Source organism: Channa argus, chromosome 4 (assembly GCF_033026475.1).
Source record: "Channa argus isolate prfri chromosome 4, Channa argus male v1.0, whole genome shotgun sequence".
NCBI classification, from domain to species: Eukaryota; Metazoa; Chordata; class Actinopteri; order Anabantiformes; family Channidae; genus Channa; species Channa argus.
Window position 1 is genome coordinate 9,264,532 of NC_090200.1, and position 27,712 is coordinate 9,292,243.

Sequence of the window (27,712 nt, forward strand, 5' to 3'; positions counted from 1 at the left end):
AGTGGTTGTGAGCTATTAGTGAATGTTTTGAGTGTGTTTTGCCTCAATGGGCAGGGATAAGGATGAGATAACGTTGCAAAACTGAACCAGATATTAACTTTCCTCCCTTTTTGGGTAATAGTTAGGGATACATCAAATGCCTGCTTTGGCGTTGGAGTTTACATACCTGCGAAAGCTAAACAGTGAGCATTGACTTAAGGTGTGGCGCCATATTTGTATCTGACCGCAGCTTTGGACGGGCACAAGCGCGTGGACACGTGCGCGCGCGCACACACACACACACACCCAATGCAGACCTCTTTCTGAACAGCTGGGAGTGTTTGCAGTGTGAGTGGGTCATTCATTCTCCTCTCTGTCTCACACAATGACCCATGCACTGTCTGTGTTTGCACTGCACCTAGCTCAAACAGCGCATGTTTCCGTTCCCTTTGCCATTCAAGCACGCTCTGAGGCTCACTTTTGTCAAGGCACACAAACCAGGGGGCCACGTTCATTGAGAAATCCTCTAGAATTTCAGAAATGCTCCTGATAAATTTGCCCTATTGCCTTATGTTCTCCTCCAGCAGTTGATAGTGTTGTGGCATTTTCATCAGGGTCACAAAGATATTGCTCTTGCACCATCTCATTTCAGTCGTGGCAGTCACAAAGACAAGCCCGCTGTCAGGAAGAAGCTGATACACCTTGTTCACAAAGGCAGTGGAAGCATGTTGTCCTTCTGTTCCTCTGTGTCAGTCACAGAGAGGTTAACAAGAAACGTGGATGGACAATGAACTCCAGTATGTCTTTGCAAAAATGAACAAAAACCATTTCACATCACACCTTAGTGGCACAATGACACTATGTTGACATCAGATGGATTTCAAAAAGAGCAAGCCCTACTATTTGCTTGTAAACTTCTCCGAATTTCATTATTCTGCTGATGAACCGAGCTTGAATCACTCTAAATAAGTGCATCAGTGGAACGCACTTTTAGAAAAAAGGGTTTGGGCTATTCTCGGTCCACTTTGCCTCTGCATATGCCATTCCCCTCAATCCATCCATGCTGTTTATCTTCAACATTGCGTTTGGCAGATTGAGGTTTCCATACCAATGGCCTGATATGTTTGGATATAAGAATGCGGTTTTCCTGCTTTGGCACTGTCTGACTGTCTTTTCATATACCATCCTGACATCAAACACTGGCTATGTAATATGCAAAGGCCATCTGTGGCATTCACTCCTGCTCACTGATGGCTTGGCAGCCGTATGGTGAGGCCTAATAACACCGGCCTGATAGACTGCGGTAAAAAGCAACGGCACAAAAATGTTTCTTTACAGTGCTGTCTTTTTCATGAGGGCTCATGTGAAATGATATTCAAGTTAGATTTGCTGTTGATATAAGGGAGCAATTAGCTTGACCAATCATCCTTCAAATTGTATCGTAGCACATGCCAAGTTTTCATGTTATTCAATGGTTAGATTTCTCCCTGCAGGTTTAAAGCTCAGAAAAAAAAAAAAAAAGCTGCTGTGTTTTGTTGTTTTATTTTACATTTTACCAGCTAAAATCAGCCGTTGAATGTTTTTTTTTCTTGACACTTTGTTTTTTTGGATGGTCCTTCAATTGAACGTGAAAGTTTATAATAAGAGTGCTCCGGCCGAGATTAACAAGCAGAAAAACCAATTGTAGTTCATTTTTATTTACACGTCATGATAAACACGGTGCCCGTCACATGTGAGATTACAAGATCCGACAGCATCAACGGGGTGTTTGGCCTGACGACTTTCGTGGTGGTTGAACCTTTGGGACCTTTCTTATTTCCCTCTTTATCCTAAATCACTTATTTCACTCGTGGATAAAAGATGAGAAAATAATCCTCTGGGCACAGCCAAGAGAAAGGCAACCTAATTTTACATTTGTAGATATTTTTTCTGTCTGTTTTTTGTTGTTTTGTGTCTATTTTAAGTCAGTTTATTTCTACTTTAAGTTGTGTTTTGTGTCTATTCTTAGTGAACTCTGGTGTATATTTAGGGTTTACATGTTTGTTTTCAGTCATCTCATGTCTAGTTTTGGTCATTTTGTGCTTCTTCTGCATAGTATTTGTTCGTTGCCTGCACCTGAATCCAACTTTGGTTAGACGTGCACCTGTCTTTGCACAAAGCTTGTAAATGTTGTAGATGCTGTGATATCCACTGGTTAACAAGTCTTCCACCCTTTACGCAGATCGTACCTCCTGGTACTGTTGGACCAATACAACAATATCTTGGAAGTCTTTTAAAATGGCACCAAAATGGCAGCTGGTATAAGACAATTTTTTTGCCCTAAACAGTCAACAGTGCTGGCTTACAATGGTAAAAACATAGTGGTTTGGTTGGGGACAAAGACAGTTGTAGCTGTAGGTGCTAATAAAACATAATTCGAGCTATTTGCTTAAAACAAAAATCACTGCTATTGTCATATAACAAGGCCTGATTACAACAAACAGCAGCAATAACAACAGTTTCACACTGAACTTGAACTCCAGCCTCCTGTGGGAAAATCCTGTGTTTTGTGACCCATCCAACCACCCATAGCCTCCTCCTGAGAAACTTTTAAGCCACTAAATATTATGTGACAGTGTTACGCTAACTACAGCTGCTTGATGTTGCCAAACACAAGATATGCATCTTTTTGTAGATTTTTATGGCTTTATATAACCAACAAATTAACAAAAGCTCCCAAGTATTAGAAGGAAGCTTACTGTATATTCTACTGTATGTGTACTTTGGATTTTACCATCTTTCTTGTCATACTGTCCAGTGCCAACATCAAGAGTTAGAACACTAGATCTCAGCTGGGTGCATAAACGTTAAAGAGTTAAAACATAAAGTTCTGTAATGCAGGTTTTATTAAATGTACATGATTTTGACCTACTTCAGATGAGATTAGACCACTTATCTCTCACCAACCTACTTTTTCTGGCAACTCTTTATAGTTTGAAAGTAACTCATTGAACACATAAACAAATAGTTTCCTTTGATCACAGCCCATTAATTTATTTATCCCATCTCAATATTCCTGTGGCGACAAGGAGCTACAAACTATGAAATAATGTAAAAGTAAACTAATGCCAGTATAACTATAACGTGTGCTCACATGAATTTCAATGTATTGTGAATTCTGTATCTGTGTTTGACCTATGAGCCGGCTATCCGGCCTCAGATGGGTTCACAGTGTCCTGGCCTTCTCTGGCAGCCTCAGGTTGTGCCTGGCATTGGGCTGCTCGTCGAACACAGGTTCTCTTTGTTGTGTCAGCCACACACCGGACCTTGCAGGGGCCTCATGCACAAAAAAGAATGTTTGGATGGATCCATTACACAGCAACACACACAGCTCGTTTGCCTGTTTGACTCCACAGAAGTAATTTGCCATCTAAATTTGGTCCGGGGGGGTAGAGGGGGTTCTTGTAGCACTGGACAGAGGTATAAAGGCCGCCAGAAGAAAAGGAAACGCTAGAGAGACACCTAACAAAGGGTCACAGTCAGAATTGCTTAAATTGTCAAGCACAATAAGTGTCCCAAGTATCGCCCTGATGTAGAAACACTGAGTTTGCAGAGTGGAACCAGGCAAGAGACCTGTACTGTATCAGTCGTTTTTTTTCCAAAATACAAATTAAATCCTGATGAATACTTCATCTGAGGTTGATTTTCAATTGGGATTTTTTTAACTCCATCTCTTTCCAAGCTGGTATAAGGACACAAGTCTTACATGATTTGCATGCATAGTCAACACACCCCATTTCCGCTCACACTTTCCTCACTGGCCTCCGGTTAAACCCACACTCTTCTCCCTGTGCGTTTGTGTCTGTAAAAGCCCACTTTGTTGTGTCTATGCAGTGAAGCATCCCAGTGAGCAATGACTTCCTGTGAGAAGTGACTGCTATTTCAACTCCAGAGCGCTGGGCTGCCTGTGGTTTGTCTGTCTGTCGGTCTGGGTGTCTGCCCTCAAGCTTCCCCTCGGCGCATAGAGGAAGAAGACATTTCCGCAGAGACAGAAAAGTGACAACCAGTGTTGCCAAACCCAGAGCCTCCCTACTGGCGGCCTGAACTCCACTGGATCTGCAAACAGAGAGCATTCTGGGCTGCTTGACAGCAAAGGTCAAAGGGCACTCCTAGTTCTACTGAACTAGTAGTGTGGCCCACTCTTCTTCCCTTCTTCCTGTTTTCTTCATGTCCATATCAGTTCCTGCTTCGTCCGGTGTCGGGGTTTTCAGTAAAAAACAGTGGCCAGTGGACACAGAAACAAAGCCATCCTCCACATGGAGGCTGGATCCATTACCTCAGCTGCCACCAGCATGACAATGATATTTTCAGCCACGGCGTAAACCCTGTTATAAACCAAAGCTCCAGAGACATGAAAGGCTTCCCATTTGGTTTTATTCTTGCTGCGGTGCAACACTTTTTTACTGCATGCATTCTCTCCGAGAATTAAAAGAACATCTTCTTTGTTTGGACTGTCTTAAAACAATAAGTCCCAGTGCAAGAGAAAAAGTCATCATCAGCTTGTGACGAGAGGCCGTTGCGCGTGCGGAATGGCAAAGTTCTGTAATGGCCATTTAAAAGGCATTTACCTAGAAGACGTGACTAAAGAATTCCCAAATGATGCTGTCATTTTGCTAATTAGTAAATGAGCGAATGTTTCAGCATGGTGCACTTATATTAGGCTAATCACACAGACTAGGCCCACATTTTCAGAGCAGCATTTCTTAGTCTTCGAATTCGGTCGTAACATAACCAAAAGTGACAATAAGAAAACAGAGAGCAAAATGTTCTTCTGTTCCTCACATGCTGCTCTCCTGTGTATTTATTTTATTTCACTGAATTTATTTATTTTTGGTCAAAATCGACCACATATCCATATCTGCTCGAGCCAGTATTACACTCAGGGGCGGCTGGCCTATGACTGGATTAAGACTTTTCCATTGACCAGTGGTTTGCAGAGGTTATAATCTTGCACCCCAAAGACAGATTTCCCGTTAAGCCTAGGAAAGCTGTCTGACACCACTTACTGGAACCTAGTGGAATTTGTAGCAAAGGCTTGCTGGCAGAAATGCGGATGCACGAAAAGCGCACAGAAAGTGGCAGATAGCAAAAGTGAATAATGCAATTTTTGTTTTTCGACCAATGGTGCACAAGGGCAGTAAATATGTCTTTTCTTCATCTTTATTTAGCCCGAACAGGATAATGGGTCCCAAACGTGTACAGCACTGGCGCCGCATGCTGTCGGACAGATAAATCATTCATACCCAAGTGATTAAATATATTGAGGGATATATTGGTGGTTAATGGGTGGTTGGATCCTGGCATTCGGATATGAAATTCAGACATGACCGCTGTCATCAGGAGCCCGTTCGAATGATAACGTCTTTGGGAACCACTGCCCCTCTGTGTGTGGTATAATAAATTAATGCAGTATGTCAAAGGATAAGCTTACTTCTATATGTGACGAGTCTGAAACATTCACTTCAAACAAGTGTTTATTGCGTGTGGTGTGATTTACACGCGAATCCCTTCATCAGGGTCACGGACAGACTACTTTTTTGTTCTGACATTAAAAAAGCTAACACGTGTCTCAGTCCTAAATAGTACTGAAATAGCCCAGTTATTGTAAAATAGCCACAGGCTGCATGGCCATTGATTTACATAAAGGTAAACATGAAAAATACGGAGACAACTGAATGTACCCAGTAGATGGAGACATATTGTACCTTTTTGAACAGTCTCTATTCTGTCCGCCTCAGTAGACTGGCAGATAGTGAACATGCAGGAAACACATTAAGCCATACTTTATCATTATAATGTATTATTTTAGTAACACTGTATTGTAACTGTACATGAATTCTGCATTATTTCATGCATGTGAAACTACATGAACTAGCACAATTCTTCAAGTTTAACAGTATTAATTCAAGATCAAGGCATTTATTCATGCTGCAGCTTAGGTATTTGATTTACTGTGAATACTGAGTTATTAATCATGTTCATGTCTTTTTCATAGTTTAGTCTGCGGTAAATGGACAAGCTCCACTCTTCACCCATGGAATCAGAACTTCTATTCACTCAACTATTTCAAAATACCGTCCACATCATTAATTACTCCACCTCCTTTTCTTCTCACGTTCCTAAACTAGTATTTACTGCCTCTCTAAGCTCCAGCTTAGTTGTTATTGATTCTACTTATTTGAGATCAGCCCTGGAAAATACAGCTGAACCCGATTGCTCCCCTGTTGCCCATAGTAACCTCCCCTGCTCCCGGCTGCACCACCAGCACCCCCTACTGCCCGAACTGCCTAAGTAACCTTCCAGTTATAATTAATAACAGATTGGACAAGTGCCAGATCAAAGTCGAGCTCGTCCAATCCTAATTATCTGCTTCAAATGACTGCAGTCTCCAGCAACAATGACAAGGACAGACATGGGAACTTCCCCCTAATAAATTAGATTTCTCATGTAGTATCCAGACGTGAGCTATTCCCACTCTGATCACCACCAGGGAGAAACCAGCATATGTCACACGCACAGTAAATCTATGAAATGTAATGCAAGTTTTTTTTTTAATCAACCATAGCTTCCAGTAACTAAAACCACAAGCACAGCAGTTGCTGTGGCACTGATGATGAATATAAATGAATATATGATGAATGTTTAACATGAGACAACAGCTATTTTGAGCTCTCTCACTTGTAAAGTAGTCGACAACTTTAATGCTTACGTCAGCAGGTGCAACCCTTGTTCCTGCCCCATTATTAGTAAAACCTTGACAAACAACCTTAATATCAAATAGAGGGACACTTTAAATCTTTAAGCTCCAGTCCAAATTAGAAAAAAATTATGTTTCAAAGTGTCAGGGACAAATATGTTCTGCACAGTATATAAAATATAGGATGTAACAATCGCAAACAGGTCTGGCAAAATTTGGAGGGATCGATAAGTCTTGAGCAAAGTTTTAGAGAAGCTGTGCTTACACAGTTAAATGGTTTTCTGGTTTTCACTCACAACACAGCAAAGACACAGCACTAGTCAAAATAATAACTGATCTTAGAAGAAATCTAGAGAAAGGTAAAAGATCGGTTCTTGTACTTAAGTGCTGCATTTGAGACAGTGGATCAAAATATTTTGCCAGCTTTTCTGGCAACTCGAAGTTTTGTCCTTTGGTGAGTTGATGTTCCCAAATATAGAAGTCATCTATATATAGTCCCCCAGGATTTGATTTTAGGACCAAAACTTTTTGATCTTTGCATGCTGCTACTGGGAAGCATTATCAGACATCAAATGGATTTTCATAGTCACACTGATGGCAAACAGTTGTGTATCTCATTTGCCTCTGGTATTGTGGGACAAATTGATGAACTTCTGTATCTTGCTGCATTCACCACATGAGCCTGTGGAAGACAAATACACAAATGAACATTAACGCAACATTAACAGAATCTGGTGGTTTTAATATTAAAACATTCTATGTTTTTCAAACACAATTATTACTAATAACTAACTAACAAATGCTGATGTATCACCACGTTATTAACCACCTGTCAGAACAAAAAGTGGTTAAAGCTCCATCTTTACCAACAGTGACCTTTGAGCCACTGTTGAGTTACTGTACATGTCATGAGGCAGCACAGTGGTGGAGTGGTTAGCGCCCCCCCTTCACAGCTAGAAGGTTTTCTCTGTGCTTGGGTGGGTTTCCTCCAGGTGAGTTGAGGTGGAAGTTTGAGCCTTTTGTGTATGTTTCTCTGTGTTGGCTCTGGAATAGACTGGTGACCTGTCCAGGGTGTAGCCCGCATGCCATCCTGTGACAGCTGGGATAGTCTCCAGCCCCCCAAGACCCTGAACAGGAAAGGTGGTTACAGATGATGAATAGATCTACATGTTTTACCACAATCCATATTGTTTATAATACAAAAGTAAAATGGAGATAATCTGCACAGTACTTCAGAAAATGATTTGAAGTGGTAGAAGTACTGTCCGTGTACCACATTTTCTCCTTAAGAAAGATTTAGAAAGACTTATTCATGCTTTTATTGCAAACAGGTTGGGCTATTGTGACTTAATTTTTCAGGCCTCTCTTAGAGAGGCTTGAGTAAATTACAGATGATTCAAAATGCAGCTGCAGGCTTTTTCAATAAAACCAAACACGGAGAACAGATTTCCCTTTAAATGCCCTTCGCTGGCTCCCAGTTTGTCTTAGAATTTCAGAATGGGAGAAACTGCCCAAAAATAGGCGTGTGCCAACTTGTAGCATCGAACTCAAAAAGACTTGAGGCTGTAATTGGTGCTAAAGGTGCTTTAACAAAGTATTAAGCAAAGACTGTGAATAGTCACTGTACGTGTGATTTGTTTCATTTTTTATTCTAATAAATGTGCCAAGATTTCAAACAAACGTCTTTCATGTTGTCATTATGAGGTATTGTTTGTAGAATTGTGGGGAAAATGATGAATTTGATTCCTTTTGAAATAAGGCTGTAACATAACAAAATCTGTAAAAAGTTAATCGAATACTTTCTGGATATATATGTAATCAATATGCCTTCGCAAATCTTCTTTATCATTTACTGTTGTTGTTATGTTGTGTGCTGTGGTTTGCTCTTGTTTTATTTGAGGTTTTATGAGTGTACAGCACTTTGAGTTGCTTTTGGTTTGTGCTATAGAAATAAACATGGAATAAAAACGCTCACAGTTGTGCACATGTACTCAGCTGGATTCCAAGAATAATTAGAAAAAGCACTTTTTAATGACATGGTTGTGGCCCTCAAAATAAAGCACTGATGTGCTCCTTCTTTAACCCAGATACATTACATGTCACGGGGTTTATGGTGGCACAACTGTGAAGTTACATGTATGACACCCTTTTAATAAACTCAACGTGGATTTCATGATAAAGAATTTACCACTGATAAATGCCATGATTTATAATGTCACGAACATTATTTGATCATCCAGATGGTTGTTCACAACATGTGCTGCTGATTTATACTGTAAGTCCTTTTTATATTTGCATTATACTTGTGTAGTCTGGACTCTATTATCTAAAGTGACGTGACTTTGTTGTAAATTGGCTCTGTATAAATAAAGTTGAATTGAGTTGAAAATCGAATTGAATTTAATTGAATTGAGTTGAATTGAATTGAATTATTCACAAATAAAAACAACACACTACAACATGCTACTTTAGTTGTAGCATTAATTAATGGATGCTTCTTGCAATAACACATGCATCAGAACATTTGTAGAGTCCATCTACACATGTAGATGCATAGAAAGATGTTTTTATCCTTAAAATTGTGCACGAATTCATAATTTTATGTAACTTTACGACAAAGTGTTACAATTATTTTATCAACTATGAGTAATTTTAACCTGCACAAGACACAAGCTTACAGGAAATACAAGCAAAAACAGAACAAGAGAGGAAAAGCCCGAGAGAGGTGTTGATAAAACCGTGCTGGTCCGTCACTCAGGTCGGTGGACACCCAGCAGAGGGAGTTGTTGGATAAGCACTGAGCCAGCAGTGGGAAGGAGGTCCTTGCTTTAAGCAGTCCCAGCAGCGAAGCCAACGCATCAGGCCCACATGGAGCTGAGGTTTGACTGTACCCCAATCCCTCCGCCATCTTAATTGCTGCCATCTTTGTAGGAGTGACTCACAGCTGATAACTATCCCCGTGATAACGGACCAATCTGACGCCGGGCTTAAGGCCTGTGTGGAACCAGGTGAACATTAGTAATACAGTGAATTATTACAGAATATGTGTGTTTGCTCATGTCAAACAAAAGTGGTCATGATTCTCAGACATTTAAACAACTGGAAAAACGTGTCAAACATTCAAAGAGCCTTTAGTGCGAGCACATGATGTTTCAGATTTACCACTAATCTCTTAATCATACAGCGTTTCCCTTACTGCTTGAGCACCCGTTTTAGTTCTCTTTTCGCCTCTATCATCTGTTTTTCTGCATCCTATTTCCGCTCATTTTACTTGACAAGACCCAAAGTAAAACTCTCTTTCTTTCTTTTCCTCTTTACTTTATTAATGACCATGAACTAAAGTTGAGACAGATCTACCAGCTGGCTAATGGAGACCCAGTCCTTGCTTGCACACCACTGCACACATGAATATCATTAATAACTTCATTAGCACTTCCTGACCTCAGCCAACACTATAGTGTATTGAATTGCCAAGTGGATTGTATGTGTCCATGTGTGTAAGTGAGTGTGTAAGGGGAGGGGGTCCTCTTCACTCCTGATTGCACTCTGCTTTCTAAATTCAGTGGAACACATCTCCTCCAATTCCACTGTTGCCATGTGATTGAAACAGTGTCAGGCTTAGATACCCCGTGCTCCCAGTCCCACTGGGCTGTACAGTAATAGTACCCTTATAAAGATTCAAAAACTGTTTGATTAAAGATACATATTGTGCCCCCTTGTCCCAGTCAAAGTGCATTATAACACTGGGTTCTGTTTTATCCTATAGCACAATGCGCTGAAATATCAAACATATGTAAATGCACCGATTATTCGCTCAGTCTCTGGCTGATTTCGACCGGAATGAATTGTCAAATCTGTCTCCTCTCATAGTACACCGATGGACGTTTAAAATCTGGAATATATACTGGTAGACGTGACTTACTCAACCTGACTCATACGCATAAATGCAGTCATTGATCTGATTATTCCCCTGTGAGGAAGTGTCATTCATGTCAGTGATTGCGTGACGGAAACTTTTTAAAACCTTGCAGAACAGTATGGTTTCTGTCAATTGCTTTTGGGACCTGCCCAGTACAGCCACAGTCTTTTGGTCACCAAATTCAGACTCAGGAACATTAGTATGAAGAATATTTACCTTTCATTAGTGGGATTTTTGTGGCCAACATTGATGGATCTGGTGGTCCTTTATTAAACACTATATTTTTTTATTGTTAACAATTACCATGAAAAAACAAGAACCACAAATTTGTTGATTATACTACTGCTACCTCCTTTATGTATCCCACTGACACTTTACGTCTTTAATATACTGGTGCCGCTACCAGTGCATCAAATCTGAAAATGAAACCTTTATTTTTTTTGTTTTATCGTCATCGAAAAGCTGTAATGTCCAGGTCCAGGAAATAGGCGAAAACGTTTGCCTATATCTTTTTTAATGACTAATTCTTTAAAATTCACTACTTCAGAAGAAATAAATGTGCTTGAGACTGAGATAGTACAGCACCGTTTGGAAGAAAACCACTAACAATATATTGTATATGGGCAGTCTTTAGTTGTCCAATGCAGTAATTACTCCGCTGTTGTTTGCAGTCTTCCTTCCCTCAAGAGACTTTAATCATCTTCAATGTGAAAACTTCCAGCAAATGTGCGTACAATGACAGAGAATCAGTCGATGTTATTTGCAATAACAAAACGACTAAGTTGAAAATATTCTTTATTAGAAACATGAAACGATAACTGTTTCATCGCATTTTATTTACTGCAGTCTTAGATTTTTCCTTCTGATTTTTCTACATGATGGACGGCTTCGGGTGAGAATCTATATTGCTACTTATGCGATTACCTTTCCACTGAAATGAGTCAAAGATTACAAAGAAGCCTAAAATCAAGTTCAACTAACCCAGTAAGTTAAACTGACTTAACGTACACCAAATTTCCTGCTAGAACGCAATGTGCATCTAGACCAATTTACACCTTTTAACAAAGCAAAGTCAAAGCCTGTAGTCATAAACAGCTGCTCGACTCTGACGCTATGTGCATGTTTAAAATCCACTGCTCGAGCTCCCTTCTAATCATACGGGTCAAATGGAAGTTCGATGAATAATATTAACATTTGTGCCAATTTACACCGGTCTGCTCCCTTTGCTCCGATTAGTTATTATGCAGGGTTAAAATAAACCGGTCATTTATGTAAATCTTAAAATATGATAACCCTAACCCCAAAACAAAATGACAGAAAAGCTCCTTTTGATTTCCCCTCAAATCCCATTTGAGAGAAGTCACTCACTTGAGCCATCTTGGCTGTTCCAAGCTCTTTTCCAACTCCCCCTTCCCCTTCTAGTTCTGTCATCGGGGGAGACAGGTCCCTGTCACTGATGCATGGGCATGCTCACCAAAGCAAAACTGTGGTGATGCCACTGCAAAGCAACACTGGGGGGCCCGGCGTGCTGATTCAGCCTTGAGAAGGAGGGATGAAGAAAAACAAGGAGTGATGCAGAGAGGGGAAAAAGTGTCTCCATGTAGCTGCCTAAACATGAGGAACACAGCCCTGTGACAGAGGGCTCACCAGACATGCAAGCATTTGAGAAGCAAAAACTTTGATTACATCTAGTGGTACGGTAACGTGTTTCTATAAATAGCCTTCTTCTAATTATGCCCTATTTTCCTTTTCCACACATTTATGCATTTTTACCGTGCAGCTGCTCTTGACCTTCCCTGACCTTTGAGCATTCCACCACAAAAAGGAAGGTCATTTTTTTTGGCCCTGGACAACGCATGTTTGTCATCTTGGGGAGCCATGGCTGGAGGTGTGTGTGCATGTGGAATCATATTGTGCAAAAGCGAACGTTGATTGCTTCATGTTCTTCAAGTTCTTTGAGGTCACTTACTGTTAGGGAAAAAAGTATGTTGTTCTGTGAAAAATCCACAAGTGTGAGCATTAATTATACTAATGACTTTTCTGTTGTTGTCTCGGCTTTTTTGTCTTTTTACAGCGCTGGCATGTAGTGAATAATTGTTGTAATTGTTGTATTTTATTAACTTTGCAAATGAAACGTCCCCCTGCCTTTGACGTATGGCACTGCGTGCCCACAAAACAGATTTTGCAAGTGCAGTGCAGTCAACTGTGGATGATAATGGTTGTTTGAAGTGTGAGGCCAACATGATCGTTTCATAAGCAGAAAAGCAGTATTTGTCATGGCTGCGTTTGACAGCTCCTGACAACATGTGATGAATAACACATGCGGTGTTGAGTAAGAGAACCGCAGCGGAGTTGTGGGGATGGCCCAAACGTCAGAATCGGCTCTTCCGGGTCAGCTGTAGGGATCAAACCCTCAAATGGAGAACACTGAGGAGCATTGACAGAGATCACATACGGCAATGCCCCCGACTAACAACAGGGCCAGACCACGTGAAGTAAACCTATGATGCCACATGCAAAAATCACTTGTGCACTGACATGTGCAAACACAACGCACAGAGAAATGCATGCAAATAATGAAAGTTACAGTGAATCCAACACTGACATGTACATGTCCTGGAGCCACAATTTTATTCAGGCTGCATGTATGAATACAGCAACAAAACAAGAATCCTGCTATAGTTTGCTTCTTGAATCTGCAGCCAACTGTTTTTCATTTACAAGGGCTGGGGTGAGCGAGTCCATGAAGTCCCATGACCGAAAATAGACAGTTCATCTGAGTGTTTTATCTAGGTCTGCCCCACATCTTGTTAAGGCACGTCTGCCAGCCTATCTAAGCCTATCACTGTGCTCCGAGGGAAAACAAACAAGATCCACATACACACACACACACACCTACAAAAACACTTGGCAGCATGGGTGCTCATCCTTTCAGACTTGTCCTTAAAAAGCAGGGCACAGGTAAATTGAGGGGAGTCCCATGCCTTGTTTGTGTCAGAGCATTTCTGGCTTTGTGTCAGCATCAGGCTGACTTTCTTGCAGAACACAGCATATGGGCCACCTTTTGTCAAAAAATAATAGGATGAAGTACCAGACTTTAGGTGCCATGAAAACCCCACGTGATCAGTCTACCTGAGATGACCCTTTTCCAGATGAATGTGACTCACCCTACGGGTGTTGCTGCGGTTTTAGTGCCTCCTGTAATAATGTAACATGACCTGCTGTGCACCTTAGACTAAACCACCAGCTGAATGATTTGCACTAGAGCGCGTAAAGATAGTTATTAGTTGTGCTGTTTTTTTTGTTATTTTTTTTTCATGTCATGACTAAAATTGACCGTATGGAAAAAGAAATGGAAAATTCATTTAAAACCACTCCTTCATGTGGGTGCACTTCTTTTACCTGTGTGGGAGCAGGGAACATGTAGTAATATGTTGACATCCTTTGCCTCTGCAACAATGTATCGATTGAATCATTTCATAGAAAGACCTCATGTCCATTGCAAAGATCATGGAGTTCTTATTAATCAAGTGTGACTTAATGATTAAAGATAAAAATGTCGGTACGTTTTAAAGTAAATATGAATAATTAACACTTGTTGATCAGTCCTGATTTTGTAAACTACATTATGTCTTCACCGCAGAAACACTGCACCCAATTGGGCTCAGCTTGTACCAGCCCAGAATTATGGTTCATTGGGCAACATTCTACCTCCTAGTTTCAGTAGTTCAGTAGGTCCTTATCAGGCACTGTGGTGAATCCAAACTGCCAAACTTACCACGCCCGCTTGATGTCGCCTTGTTATAACACGTCTGGAAGGTAGAAGGCTACCCACTGAAACATATGTATGGGCTGATAAGTACATGATAATGTTACACTGATTGGACACATCAGGTGAAGCCTACCAACCAGCTACCGTCTCACATGACCAACACAAGGACAGTCTCCACCTATCTATAACAAACGTGGGGATAACATATCTTTTAGAAACATCTGTGCGACCTGTCTCACTGGTTCCATAAATACCATCATCTAATTGAGGACTTTAGAAACATTCGGGAACACCTACTACTATAACACTCCCGAGAGCTATTGAATGCAATCGTACCGAAAGCTATAAAAATAATTCCCACGGGTTTTCATTTTGAATGAAGCTTTGCAAGTATGACACAGCATGTGCTATGTTTTTACAAGTCCATGTCAGTGTTAATGCTTTCAAGAATATTATTAAGAATAATAATAAGCCCAAGAACTTGGGATTGGCTTTTTCATATGCAAGGTAGTTTCCAGGTTTCCCAGACATTTTTTTGCTGGCTTCCCATAGAAAATAAGCTGATCAAAGAAGTTGCTGTGGGGTTCATTTCACCATATCCTTGTTCAACCTATCCGGAATTTAGGCATCAGTCATTTGGCATTTTGAGCAATGGATCAGATAACCTTCTGACTGACGGGGTGGCATTATAGATCCCTATCATATTATTTTTATGTACCAACGGACCGAACTCACAGTTTAAAAGTCTCTTGGCATTAGACTGGGACATGCAGTCAAATGTCATAGATGACATACAGTATCTGAGTTATTATTTCAACATCAGCTCAGGCGTTGGAGCACTAAGAACTGGTTGAACAAAAGATTGTATTCCTTTCTAAACACTGCTTTCCACTCAACATAAACCCAGTTTTACCTCCATGTGCAAATTGAGATTCTTGGTGAAAGGTAAACTTGGTAAATGGCTAAGATTGGAGCAGTTCGAGGTGGTGCAGAACTATAAGAAAATAGTCTCTTGGAGGTTTTGCAAACTAAAGAGTATCAAGATATTAGACAGTTTCAGCAGGGGATGAAAGTAATTTTACAGCTGATTAGGCCGAGAAAATAGCTGCAAATTTGTTTAACATGTATTGGATGTAATTGTACGCTCTTAAAACCCTTTTATTAAGCTGCTATCATTGAGTTGTCTACTCGCATGAATATTATTTCACTCCGTCACTGAACCTTGTTTTCAAAATTTCAAGTTGAGCTTTTAAAAACATCTTTCAGTAAGAGCAATTAATAGGTTTTCTCTCTTGCAATCTGAGGCACACCTTCTGAAGTCTCAGTTGTTTAAACTGTCAGTGAACCAAAACTGTAAGGAACAGAGCCTCGGATGACTACAAAGTGTGTTATAAGTCTTAACCTCAAACAGCGAAATGTCTATGCTGGGAAGTAACATGAGACATATTAGTATACAGCCCAAATTCCAAGAAAGGTGGGGCGATGTGTAAAACCTAAATAAAAACACAATGCAATGATTTGCAAATCTCATCAACCCATATATTACTCACAATAGAACATAAACAACATATCAGATGTTGAAACTGAGACATTTTACCATTTCATGGAAAATATTACCTCATTTTGAATTTTATGGCAGCAGCACATATCAAAAAAGCTGGAACAGGGGGATGTTTACCACTGCGTAGCAAACCCCTCTTCTTTTAACAACTGTCTGTAAACGTCTGGGAAGTGAGGACACCAGTTGCTGGAGTTTAAGAAGATTAAAGTTGTCCCATTCTTGTCTGGTGCAGGATTCTAGCTGCTCAACAGTCCTGAGCCTTTGTTGTTGGATGTTTTGTTTTATGAGGTTTTCCATTGGTGAAAGGTCTGGACTGCAGTTCAGCATCCAGACTCTTCTCCTGCGATGCCATGCTGTTGGATGCAGTATGTGGTTTAGCTTTGTCTTGTTGAAATATGCAAGGCCGTCTCTGAAAGAGACGTTGACTGGATGGATGCATATGTTGCTCTAAACCTCTATGTACTTTTCAGGATTGGTGGTGCCTTTCCAGATGTGTAAGCTGCCCACGCCATAAGCACTGATGCCCCCCCATACCATCAGAGATGCAGGCTTTTGAAATGTCTGGTGATAACAAGATGGATGGTCTCTCTCCTCTTTAGTCCACAGGGCATGAAGTCCAAGGTTTCCAAAAATAATTTCAAATTTGGATTCATCGGACCACAGAACAGTTTTTCATTTTGCCTCAGACCATTTTAAATGAGCTTTGGCACGGAGAACACGGCGGTGATTCTGGATCATGCTCACATATGGCTTCTTCTTTGCATGATGCAGCTTTAACTTACATTTGTGGATCGCAAAGTCAACTTTGTTCACAGACAGTGATTTCTGGAAGTGTTCCTGAGCCCATGTAGTGATGTCCAGTAGCGAATCCTGCCTGTTTTCAATGCAGTGCGGCATGAGGGCCCAAAGACGACATGCATCCAGTTTTGACCTTCAGCTATGTCCCTTGCGCACAGAGATTTCTCCCGATTCTCCGAATCTTTTGATGATATTATATACTGTAGATCCTGGGATCTTCAAAGTCTTTGCAATTTTCTGTTGAGAAACAATTTTCTAAATCTTTTACAATTTTTGTTGCAGTTTATCCCAGATTGGTGAACCCCTGCCCATCTTTACATTCGAGTTGTTCTGGCTCCCTGAAATGCTCCTTTTGTATCCAGTCATATTACTGACCCATTGCAATTAACCTAATTAGTTGTCAAATGCTCCTCCATTGTTTTTGATTTGCAGTAATTACTTTTTCAGCCTTTTGTTGCCCCTCTTCCTACTTTTTTGAGACGTGTTGCTGCCAAAATATCTCAGTTTCAACATCTGATATGTTGTGAATAAAATATGGGTTGATGAGGTTAACAAATCATTACATTGTGTTTTAATTTATGTTTTACACATCCTCCCAACTTTTTTTTGGATTGGGGTTGTTCTTGATTGGGTATATTTAGTTGCATTTTGTATTTTGGGTGTTTCCATTTGCATTTTGATCCTAAAAGCAGTGTCTGTGCCGTCTTCCTTTAAATAAATGTTAAGAAAGTGTCCACATTCAGTATGATCTCAGTGACACAGTGTTATAACTTGCAGCACACACCTGTAAGAAAATTACAGGTTCAGTATGAACCATGCAACAATGTCAGATTTTGTCTCTTTGTCATACTTTAAATTAAAATGTACAACAGTTGGGTGTTGAAACTGGACAGAATGAGACTACTTTATTGTTCCAACAGGGAAAATTAAAAAAGATGAATGACGTGTGACACCGAAAGAATTTATGTTATGAAATCAAAATAATAATCTGATGGAGGACAAAAAACAAAATCTAAAAACTTTTCGCATGCACATTTTGATTTACATAGCTGTCATTACGCATTAAGCATCATTACTTGAATCAACCATCTTAGATATAAACCTATCCTGAGCTACTACAGTATAGTACAGTAAAGCAACACCGGTGGCGTAGTCAGTGCAATGGTGTTGTGTTTATAAGGAGCCGTGGGAAAGGTAGTGGCAGGTCCACCCAACCCATCACCATGAACTATACTAATTGAAGATTATAGTGGGGAGTATGTCGTGCCTCTGCTATCAGATAATCCCTCATCAGCTGCCATCTGGGCTCAGAATGAGGAGTGCATTTCATGGAAGGACTCCCCCCCATGGAGCTGCGGAAACTGAGAAGCAGCCCTGTTTAATTACTAGCCCCACTAACAACACTCAGAGCTGGCGGAGTACAGAGACTGGGGTGGGACAGCGGACTGAGGTTCTGGCAGTCTTATGTCGTTTGGGGGGGGTGGGGGAGGCTAGTTGAGGGAATGCCTTATCCCTTCACTGTGGAAAACAGGAACAATGCTATTTTGTTTGGACTGAAGGCGCTGCAGCTTTCCCTCAGTTGCCATTGTCTCCCAGGCTTTTCTTAAGCTCTCATAGGTTACAAATCCAGACGCATATTGAGTCATTCATGCATCTGTCAATGACAGGCTGAAGCCCATGTAGGAACTCCTGCTGGCAATTTAATGAACATGTTTTCGTAGAGAGGTAGCTCGGAAAGTTAACAGGCTAGCGCGAAGGAGAATGTGAGAAAGTTGGTGACAGCCAAGAGTTTGAGGTCCAGTGCCAGTTTTGGTTTATAGCCTTGTTTAATTTCATGCTCCATTTTAGCGGGTACAGTGTCAGGTTGCTGATCTGGACACCATAACACTAGTCAGATTGTAAATCATATTCAAGTCATTGACTTTCAATCTGCAATGCTCAATGTCCTTATTGCTTTATGCGAAAATGTAGTCACATTTTCTAAACCAAAAGCGCACGAAGGCCTGAACCAAAAATATAGGAGAATATAGAAAGCACAAAAGAGGTTCAAACACCAGAGAGAATGATCTCTTTGTGCAAAATGACCTTATTAAGAAGCTGGAGGGTGAGCGGAGACAACGTCAGATAAACGCTCTGTTTACAAAAAAGCATGGCTTAAAGTGCAAAGGGCCTCCAGACAGTCTGAGGTCAAGAAGCATTCAAGCAAAGCATCTCAGCACAGTCAGCTCACCACTTTCATTCACAAGCGTATGGGTGGTGGCAAACTGCACTGAATTTGAGAGAAAGCAACGAGACGTTGTAAGTACGTTGTAATCCTTAATCTAAATATCAAGTGGTTTTGCATTTGCAAGATTGCTGTGTCTGGACTCTTGTGGTAGGTGAGCATAAGAGACTCATTGTATTAAGAAAAGTATAGAAACACGATAAGGATGTGTGCATTCAGGGGTCTGTGGCACAAAAGATGGAGTGATTCTGATTTTGATTCTTTTTTTTCTTTTTTTTTACTTTGTGTAGTGCCGGAGTGGGGGGAGATCACAAGCAGCAACCCTAGGGAGAAAAATTAATATTTCATTATTTCAAGGTCAGTATTGATTTGTACATGCAGCATGTGTGCAGAATCTATCATTTACACATATTCCAATAGACAGTATTTTACACATAAATATCACAATGCTATAAGTTTATTTATCATAGCAATTGAAGAAAAACTGGGCTGGAGTTTTTTTAAAGAATTATATCACACAAACTCAATCTCCAGAAAAAGTGGGGCATTTACTGAAATGCCAAAGAAAGTAAAATCTGCAATTTTTATTAATTTGCTTTAACCTTTATTTATCTGTTTAAAGTACAAAAAAAAAAAAAAAAGATTCAGTGTTGTCATTGACCAACTTAATTGTGTATTAGAAAATATAGAATATACAATAAGACTTTCAAGTAACATTTTGACAAAACTGTTTGGGATTTGACCGTCTACAGTACATATTGTTGCGAAAACACTGAGGGTGAAAAGCAGCAAACACTGTTAAACGTTTGTTCTGCTCGAGCCCTCAGGTGGTATTGCATGATACATCCACATGTTGCAGTGATGAGAATGAGCTAAGCAGTACTTTGCAAAAACCATTGTCACTTACCACTGCTGCATCCAGAAATACAACCTGAAACTCTAACATGCAAGAAGGGACCCGTATGTCAATTCTGTGCGGAAACTCTGTTGAGTTCTCTGGTGTGCTATGGTCAGACAATTTGTCACGTTGTCAGAGCATTTAGACTGTTGAATCGTGCAAATGCCGGCTTATTCGATGGTATGGGGGTACATGTGTGCCCACAGAATGGGTGGCCATGCTGCGTCTGCTAAATTACAAAATGTAAATATGTGAAGGTTTTAGAGAGACAATGTCCGGCGTCATTCTGCAAACAGCGTGGCAGAGTTACCCCAGTCCACGTGCAGCCTGCTGTCCACATCAGTCTCCTATTGAAACGGTACTGTATGGCACATCATAAAGAAGAGACGATGGCAAACGACATGAAGGAAAAATATCCACTTGTCAAACTCCAACAACGAGCGTCCCAGTTTCCTAAACAATTAAAAAGTCTAAATACCAGAACAGGTGATGTCCGTCGTAGGCATGAAACTCAAATTTACAAACACAGATAGGTTAGTCAGTAAGAAGTCTTTCTTTTGTCAGATAGCTCAGATAAAGGTCCAAACGATCACATTTTTGTTTTTCTTTTTAGAAAAAGCCCTAACTTTTCTGGAAACTGGGTGTGTACAGTAGCATATTTTGCTTATTTAGTGCTGAAAATGAGGACATGACTCAACCAAAACAAAGAGCGCACATTCCAAGAGCACTGACATGGATTAGAACATGAACATAAGGTATTTAGAGTGCAAACAGAAAAGCATCTCATGCATGTAATGCTGCAAACTGTGGCCCTTTTCATGTATACACTCCCTCAGGAAATGCCCCTATGATGCAGTAAGGTCTGACTGACTGACACAACACGGACAAACATGCTCACTGATGAAACTAAGTTAAATACTAAAGTAAAATATCAAAGTTAATGACAGCCTGGTACAACCTCGCTGGTCCAGTGGTCAACATGTGATTAATTAAAGTATTGAGGCCCAGCAGCATAAAAAGCTAACATCAGGTCAAGTTACTGATTAGACTTGACAAGAAGAATCGTAGTCGTTTGTCCCGTGTCGTGTGTCTGTGTAGAGCTGCCACGGAGATGAATGTTGGGCATCATGTGGGTTTTTATTATAGATCCTTAACTAAAAAATAAGTAAACTAAAAATGCATTTTAACAGGAAAAAAAAACATGATGCTGTTCGAATATCTTTTATTGTAGGTTCACTGCTTTGCACACACTCTTACAATGAGTTTTCAGGTCCTAAAAAGAAATTCTCTGTTAGTCTCATCCACCGTTCTTCTTGCAGTATATTTTTCTTCTTCAAGTATTTTTTAGTATTTTTTTTAATTAAATGTATCAGTGTCCTAACATGTTGTCACATATGAAATTTTAATCATGCATCACATCTAAGTAAGCAACCAGTGAATATTTTGTACCCTATATGAACATTAATGTTTTCATAAAATAAATATTTATTGTCTTGCTAAAAATATTCAAATTAAAATCCCCTAAACAGCAGCATAAGACTTACAGAGTTGCTGGTTCTGTTCAACGGAGTTTCCAAAATCCAACTGTATTCAGTTTACTTTATGGTAAAAATAGAAAAAAAAATGAAAAGGAAGAACTAGAAAGACTGGCAACTTGTGCAACTTGGCCAGATGTTACAATTTTCCAGAAATACTTCTTCTTTGAATATTTCTGGGGTTTATTGCCTTGACCAATGGCTTTTTCTAACCCCACCCCTCAACCTTTTTGGCTAACCTTCTTTCTCCTTACTTCCATCTTCAGCCGAGATTAACAACATCAGCCTCATATTAACTACTCCCTGTGGGGGTCGGTAGTACAACATTTTTCTCTGCAACGAGGTTCCCTTGGTAAATTCTTAACCTTGACAAGTTGGAAATAGAAGGTGGGAAGTTGGAAATAGAAAATCAATAGAAAGTTAGAACTTTGGCTTGAAAAATGATCAAACCGGTAGCTGATTGTTAACTGACTAATGTATTATTCAACATGTCTGAGTTTGATAACTGCTGAAAACAAGGCAGGAGCTATTTTATACGAGCCTACACAGCCAAATCTGTCACCTAAAATAAGGCACAAAGGCACTGAAAGTCCAATACACCAGCAGCATTGCAGCAACCACACATTCTGCAGTTCGAGTAAATGATAGACACAGCACAGCGTTTATAAAGAGCTGCCACAGTGGCTGATGTACTGATATACCCGTGTCCATGACCTTCACTGAAGCCTAATGATGTTCCAGGGATTGTAAAAATTCAGTAAAGGAAACAGATTAGTCAAACATCAAACCAATGCATTCATGCATCAGTAAAATACAGCTTACAGCCTGAGCGTAAGACTCAAACTCAATCCTTCCTTCTCCCTGTTTTGCAGTCTTCTTCTGCCGTGTGCTGTCATGCTTTGCAGAGACCTACAGATACTAGTCATTATCAAATTACAATAAATAAAAATGCAACAAAACTTCCTGATTAAGCCGAAATAATTGAACTTATCTGTGTCCAGTTAGAAGGGCAAGCCTCTGCCTCTGCTCTGCTGCAAAGCTCTTCTTTGCGAGAGGCGTCGGCAGACTCACTTTACCTTAGTTTTGGAACATATTTCATAATAAAAATCGTATTATGTAAAAATATAATATTTTGTAAAAAAGTTAAATACTCCAGCTTTAAGACTACATTTAAAACTTGGACTAGCAACAGCAAAGCAAGAATGTGCAAAAACTAAAAGCGCTGGGAATTACATGGCCTAAAAGCCTTCGTCCCAGTGTGTGAACAGTGGACTAAACAAATATCACCAAGTTCGGGATTTTTTTTTTTTTTTTTTTTTACAGTAAACAGTTGGAAATCCCGGACATTTTATGTCATTTCCTTTGTCATGAGCTTGCGGCGCCTAACTCTTGCCCTGAGCTCACCACCGTGAACCCATTCACCCCTCCCAGTAATCCTCACTCTCTTAACTGCAGTGATTTGTCACATGACAGTTCAGCGCCTGAAAGCTGTGCACGCTCAATCTGGAGAGGACACGTCACAAACAACGGTCACACTCATGCACAGCTAATCTCATTACCCTTGTCTCTATGCAGCATGGGGTCAACAGGGTTGCGTTGCATGTGCAACTGCAGTGCATCAGGATCAAAATGATCACAAATTTCAGGAAGGCTTCCCAGAAATATGACTCGCCTCAGAACGCGAGGTGGCTTGTATTAATAGCGACTATCAAGAGGCCTAAGTGGCCTGACTTCAAAGTAAAACATGTTGCTGGGTAAAAGTTGATTGTGTGCCCAAGATGAAAAGTCAGTGCAGCCTGTGTTTACCGTCTGTCAAGTCTGGTATTTTCGAACAGTTTGTGCAACAGGTGCAACTTAAGATACAGTGAGAGTTATTCTGAGAGACAGTTAGCATGAAAACATCCCAGAGACCACTCGGTGTGTCCTGAGGATTGCAGGGTGAGTAACTTGAGTGCTGAAGTGCACTTTGAAGAGAATATGTTTGGTGCTTGATAATCTTACAAATGTGGGTGTTTATTCCAAAATGTCTCTGGCAGAAACATTTGCATTTAAACAACTGCCTGAATGTGATGGAACAAAAAAATAAAAATAAATAAATAAATAAAAACACCAAAAAAATGCAAGTAGTTGTTTTCTGTCCACAAACCATTTGCTTGAATTGTTTAATGCTCTCAACATACTTATTTTCAGAAGGGGACACTGAAAGGATTTGAAAGTATAATAGGTTTATATTCAGAATAATGTGGTGTGTGCCAAGACCAAGGCCAAAGTTTGAGATGATCACAGATGATTGACAGTGATTTTGTCTCATCAAAATAAACATTTGACTATTCCAGCTTTTCTGACTTTTTAATTCAAACATAAATCATTTACCAGCCACATATAGTGTGTATTGATTTCCATTTTCCAAATCTGCCCGCAGCATTTAACATATATGCATTTTAATTATGTTACATTTATTAAATGTGATAGTGATTTGTCTGCATTAAAGCAAAATGTCAACGTCGATGAACTTCTCGGCCTCCTCACTGGGGTTATTACCAAACCATGCAACTACATGATGCATTGTGGTATTGATCACTTCTGTGTGTGTGTGTGTGTGAGACGCATCATGTGTCCATAGCATGAAGCGCAAACTCTGCAGTCACTGCGTCCCAGCTGCAAAGGCTCTGCAGTCACATGCACAACAGAAACAATTCTCAAAATCGAAACGAGGCCCAATAAATAGTTCGCTTCCCGTCGAATATCACCAGTCGAAACCCCAGTGGGTTGTGATAATAGCTTCCAGTCCAGCCTTCGTGCACAGTGGAGTGACTCAGATTCGCCACGCAGCCGTGCGGAGATATTGGGGACAGCCTGCGCAGCGGATAACACTGATCAAAAGCTTTCACTGGGACGTGTATAATCCCGTGCTCACGACAGTCGTCAGACCACCTCGTAGATTATAATCAGCGGCAGCAAAACAACGCGCCGCAGACGCTGCCGGAGAGAACGCGTCCCCGCTGTCCCACCGTGGACGCACAGCTGACAAGCAAAACAAGCACATGGTGCGTTGTTATGGTGAGTTGACTGCAACTTTTCTTTGTACTGAGACGTGTGCTTGATAAGGTGTGACTTTAAATTTACCGCAGCCTCAGATGACTCTGTTTAGGAGCTGGGTGGAAAAATATTCGAATATTCTTGGGACGTTTAGTGCGATTTGAAGTGCGTCCATTAATTGCGCACATTAGGAACTTTCCACTGACTTTGCCTTTAGTGCAACGTTTCCCTGATGCAAACTTTCCTATAAAAGCACAAAATGAAGTTAGATTATTCTGCATTTTATCACAATAACTAGTATCCATTTTGAATTTGCTCGGGGGCGAACGGTGTAAACTTTATTTGTTGTATTTCTTGTCTTTTTCGTTTATTTCCTGTAGTTGGGTGCAGCTCCACTCACGTGAGTTCAGGGTGTCGTGGAAATAAAAACCTAAGGTCTAGTGTAGTTTGTGCAGCTGGTGAGTAGAAGCATTATCAAAAGCAGAGTAGTTTCATGCGCTGCTGCAGTTTGACATCTGTTTAAAAGAGATGCAGTGGTGTAGTGTTAATTAATTGAGACTATAATGGGACATTTAACAGAAACACAAGAGTATTTGTTCAGTATATAGTTTCAAATGATTTTCAAGAATAATCTAGGGTTCATTAAATATTTAGGGCGAATTAGTCGTTACAGTACACTGCATATTTGCATAGAGACATGGCTCCAAAAAGTGTGGACTTTTAGGATAAAACATATTAATAAACACTCTTTTCTTAATTCAGCTTGATGACACCAGATACACTGTAAGATTTGTTGCTGCTATAAGTTTTTTTACCCTGTACCAGGGTAAAATAAGTCACTAAAATTTTATAACCTGTCGCTGGTGCCTTTGCATGGCTATTTTTTTTCTTTTTTTTCTGTGCCTGTGGAATTAGGAAATTGAACATTTCTCAGTTCGACATGAAGTGAAGCCTGAAGTGAGTTTTCATGTCAGACAGCCTCGAGTCGTGTTTGTGGACTGGACACTAACCTCAAAGGTCTCAAAGCTTTTTCTTAGCAAAAGTATATATTACAACAATACGATCAACCTCTTCTGGTTTGTTTCTTTATTTGTTCTTTGTTTTTTTCTGTTTTTATTTTTTTTGCTGGCATAAGGCCTGCCCCATGTCCCTCCACGGTGGTCAGAGGTCACTCGTTTTAATGCGTTACTCAAAGACCCTTCAGCAACTCTACAGTTTAACTTCAGTTAAACTGTAGAGTAGCTAAACTAGAGCAGCAACATCTGGAACGACATTTAGAAAAACGTTAAATTATGTGTCATACCCTCAAATAGAACGACGCTTTGCCAAAAGGATTTTTGCTGCCTTTTAACTCTTGTGTGATTCTGAGTGGATTCAACTGACTATTGTCTTCATCTTTATACAGTTGACTATATTTAGTCTAAATCAAAGAATTTCTGTTTTGTGCCCCAACAGTGGAGGGTAGATGATATGACACAGTCTGCTTATTCTCACTTGCAACTACCCATTCTTTTATGTGTGTGTGTGTGTGTGTGTGTGTGTGTGTGTATTTCCCTTGAGGTTGCTGCATTCTCCTCTCCAGTTCTTTATTGCTTGTAGAGCAACCATTAATTGTATTAAAGCAGCTATTAAAGATTTCTGGACATAATCTGATGAGTAAGCAGAGGCTCAGCAGTGACAGTGAAATGATAATGATTTAGTCTGACAATAAAATAACCAACAATGTGATAACTTCCGTGCAACAGATTGTGGTGAGCGCATATTTTTGGTCCTCAATCCCTCTCATTTTGCACTGATCCTTCTTTTGATCTAATGTTATATCTGCACTACAACAACAGCTGCACAAATATTTACTGTCATTTGTAGCAACATAGTTATGAGATATAAAAGCCCCTGGCAAAACCATGCAGAGGCTTTTATCTTTTTTATGCAGCCTAATGCTTGATGTTTATTCCGTGCATACTTAAATTTAATTTGCGAGACTTAATGAGTGGATATTTACAAAGTCAGATGCACTCCTGCATCGCAAGCTGTAAATATCATTTTATGCTGACATTCAAAGGTCGACCACCTTTGTAAACGTAATAAATTGTCTCGGTTGCAAAAGGTCTGTGTCACTTTGTTCCATGTCCTTTTCAACATGTAATTTTTTTAGCGTCTGGTTTTTAATTTTTTGTTGTTGGTTTTTGTGATGAGCAAATGATGAAAAATAAGTTTGAGCATCTTGTGCTGCACCAAACTGTGGACTGTCATCTTGCAGTAGGAAGAAGGAACAGGTGAACACTGTCAGGCAGCTGAGCCAGACAAGCCAATAAACCGCCCTCAGGACACTGCTGACTGATGCAAAACTTGTCCTTAGGCCCCCCCTTATTCTTCAACTGCTGCTGCACTAAAACCTGAGTCCATGCTAGAAAACACCATTAGTCCCATTATGGTAGTAGCTGTTCGCATTACAGTGCAGAGTACAGTACATTTAAGAAAGCACTTACCCAGCTGGCTGTTCTTATTTAGGGTTTTCTTGCAAAGAATCCATGTATGTGGTTTTCCCCTGTGACTTTGAAGATGTCCTTTTTTTTTTCTTTTTTTTTTAAATAGTGCATGTTAGTATTTGTATCTGTGTTTGGGGCTTTTATGTGCATGACCTAATTCCACAGTGAGAAAAGATTCTGCAGTGATGGCCGTGTGGTCATGTGTATGTGTGCGCACGCGCGTGTGTGAGCTATTGAGTGCGCGCACGTATCCTCCCTCCCTCCCCCGTTGCTTCCTTGTAAAGCCGACAGAGAGCACACACAAGTTCATCTAAGGACAGGGAAGTGCTTTTCTTTCCAGTGTGAATCATTTTGGAAAAATGAGCCTCTGGACTGAATTGCCCCAGCAATTTGGCATGTTTCTCCATTCTGCTTTATTGTCTATTTTGGCTGAACTTGCAGTTCTTCATTTCACTGCCAAGAAAACTTCAGGTCCTATACAACAGGCAAAGCCAGTTTCTGAGTCAACTGCGGCCTGTAAGCAAATAAAATAAATCTCTGCAGAAAACTGCTATAGCTTCCTGTTTAGTTGTGAATTCCAAAGAGTGAGGAGTGAGCCATGTCTGTACTGTAAATCCAATGTTCCCAACAGCTCGAAACTGCATTGAGAATACTCCTCTGGAGGCTTTACACCTTCAAATACAATTGTACAGGGAGAATGATACCGTCCAACTTTTTACACACATGTTTAATGCGATTGGGTTAGGACCCTGGCTGATTTAT

General features: G+C 40.2%; 2 long non-coding RNA genes across 3 annotated transcripts in view; one reads left to right on the forward strand and one right to left on the reverse strand.

Moving 5' to 3' along the window:
* Nucleotides 1-5,423: 5,423 nt before the first annotated feature.
* Nucleotides 5,424-27,259, reverse strand: LOC137125852 (uncharacterized). 2 transcript variants are annotated; one of them, XR_010914226.1, is made up of 3 exons: nucleotides 26,951-27,252; nucleotides 7,545-7,842; nucleotides 5,424-7,397 (listed from the first exon to the last, which is right to left on the reverse strand). It is a non-coding gene; the product is annotated as an uncharacterized lncRNA (long non-coding RNA). The 2 variants fall into 2 exon arrangements; XR_010914227.1 differs by lacking the exons at nucleotides 5,424-7,397; nucleotides 7,545-7,842 and adding exons at nucleotides 7,851-9,709; nucleotides 12,003-12,172 and having other exon boundaries at nucleotides 26,951-27,259.
* Nucleotides 22,754-27,712, forward strand: part of LOC137125851 (uncharacterized) — a 38,009-nt gene continuing 33,050 nt past the window's right edge. Inside the window, exon 1 of the long non-coding RNA XR_010914224.1 lies at nucleotides 22,754-24,482. This is a non-coding gene — a long non-coding RNA (uncharacterized lncRNA). The remainder of the gene's footprint in view (nucleotides 24,483-27,712) is intronic.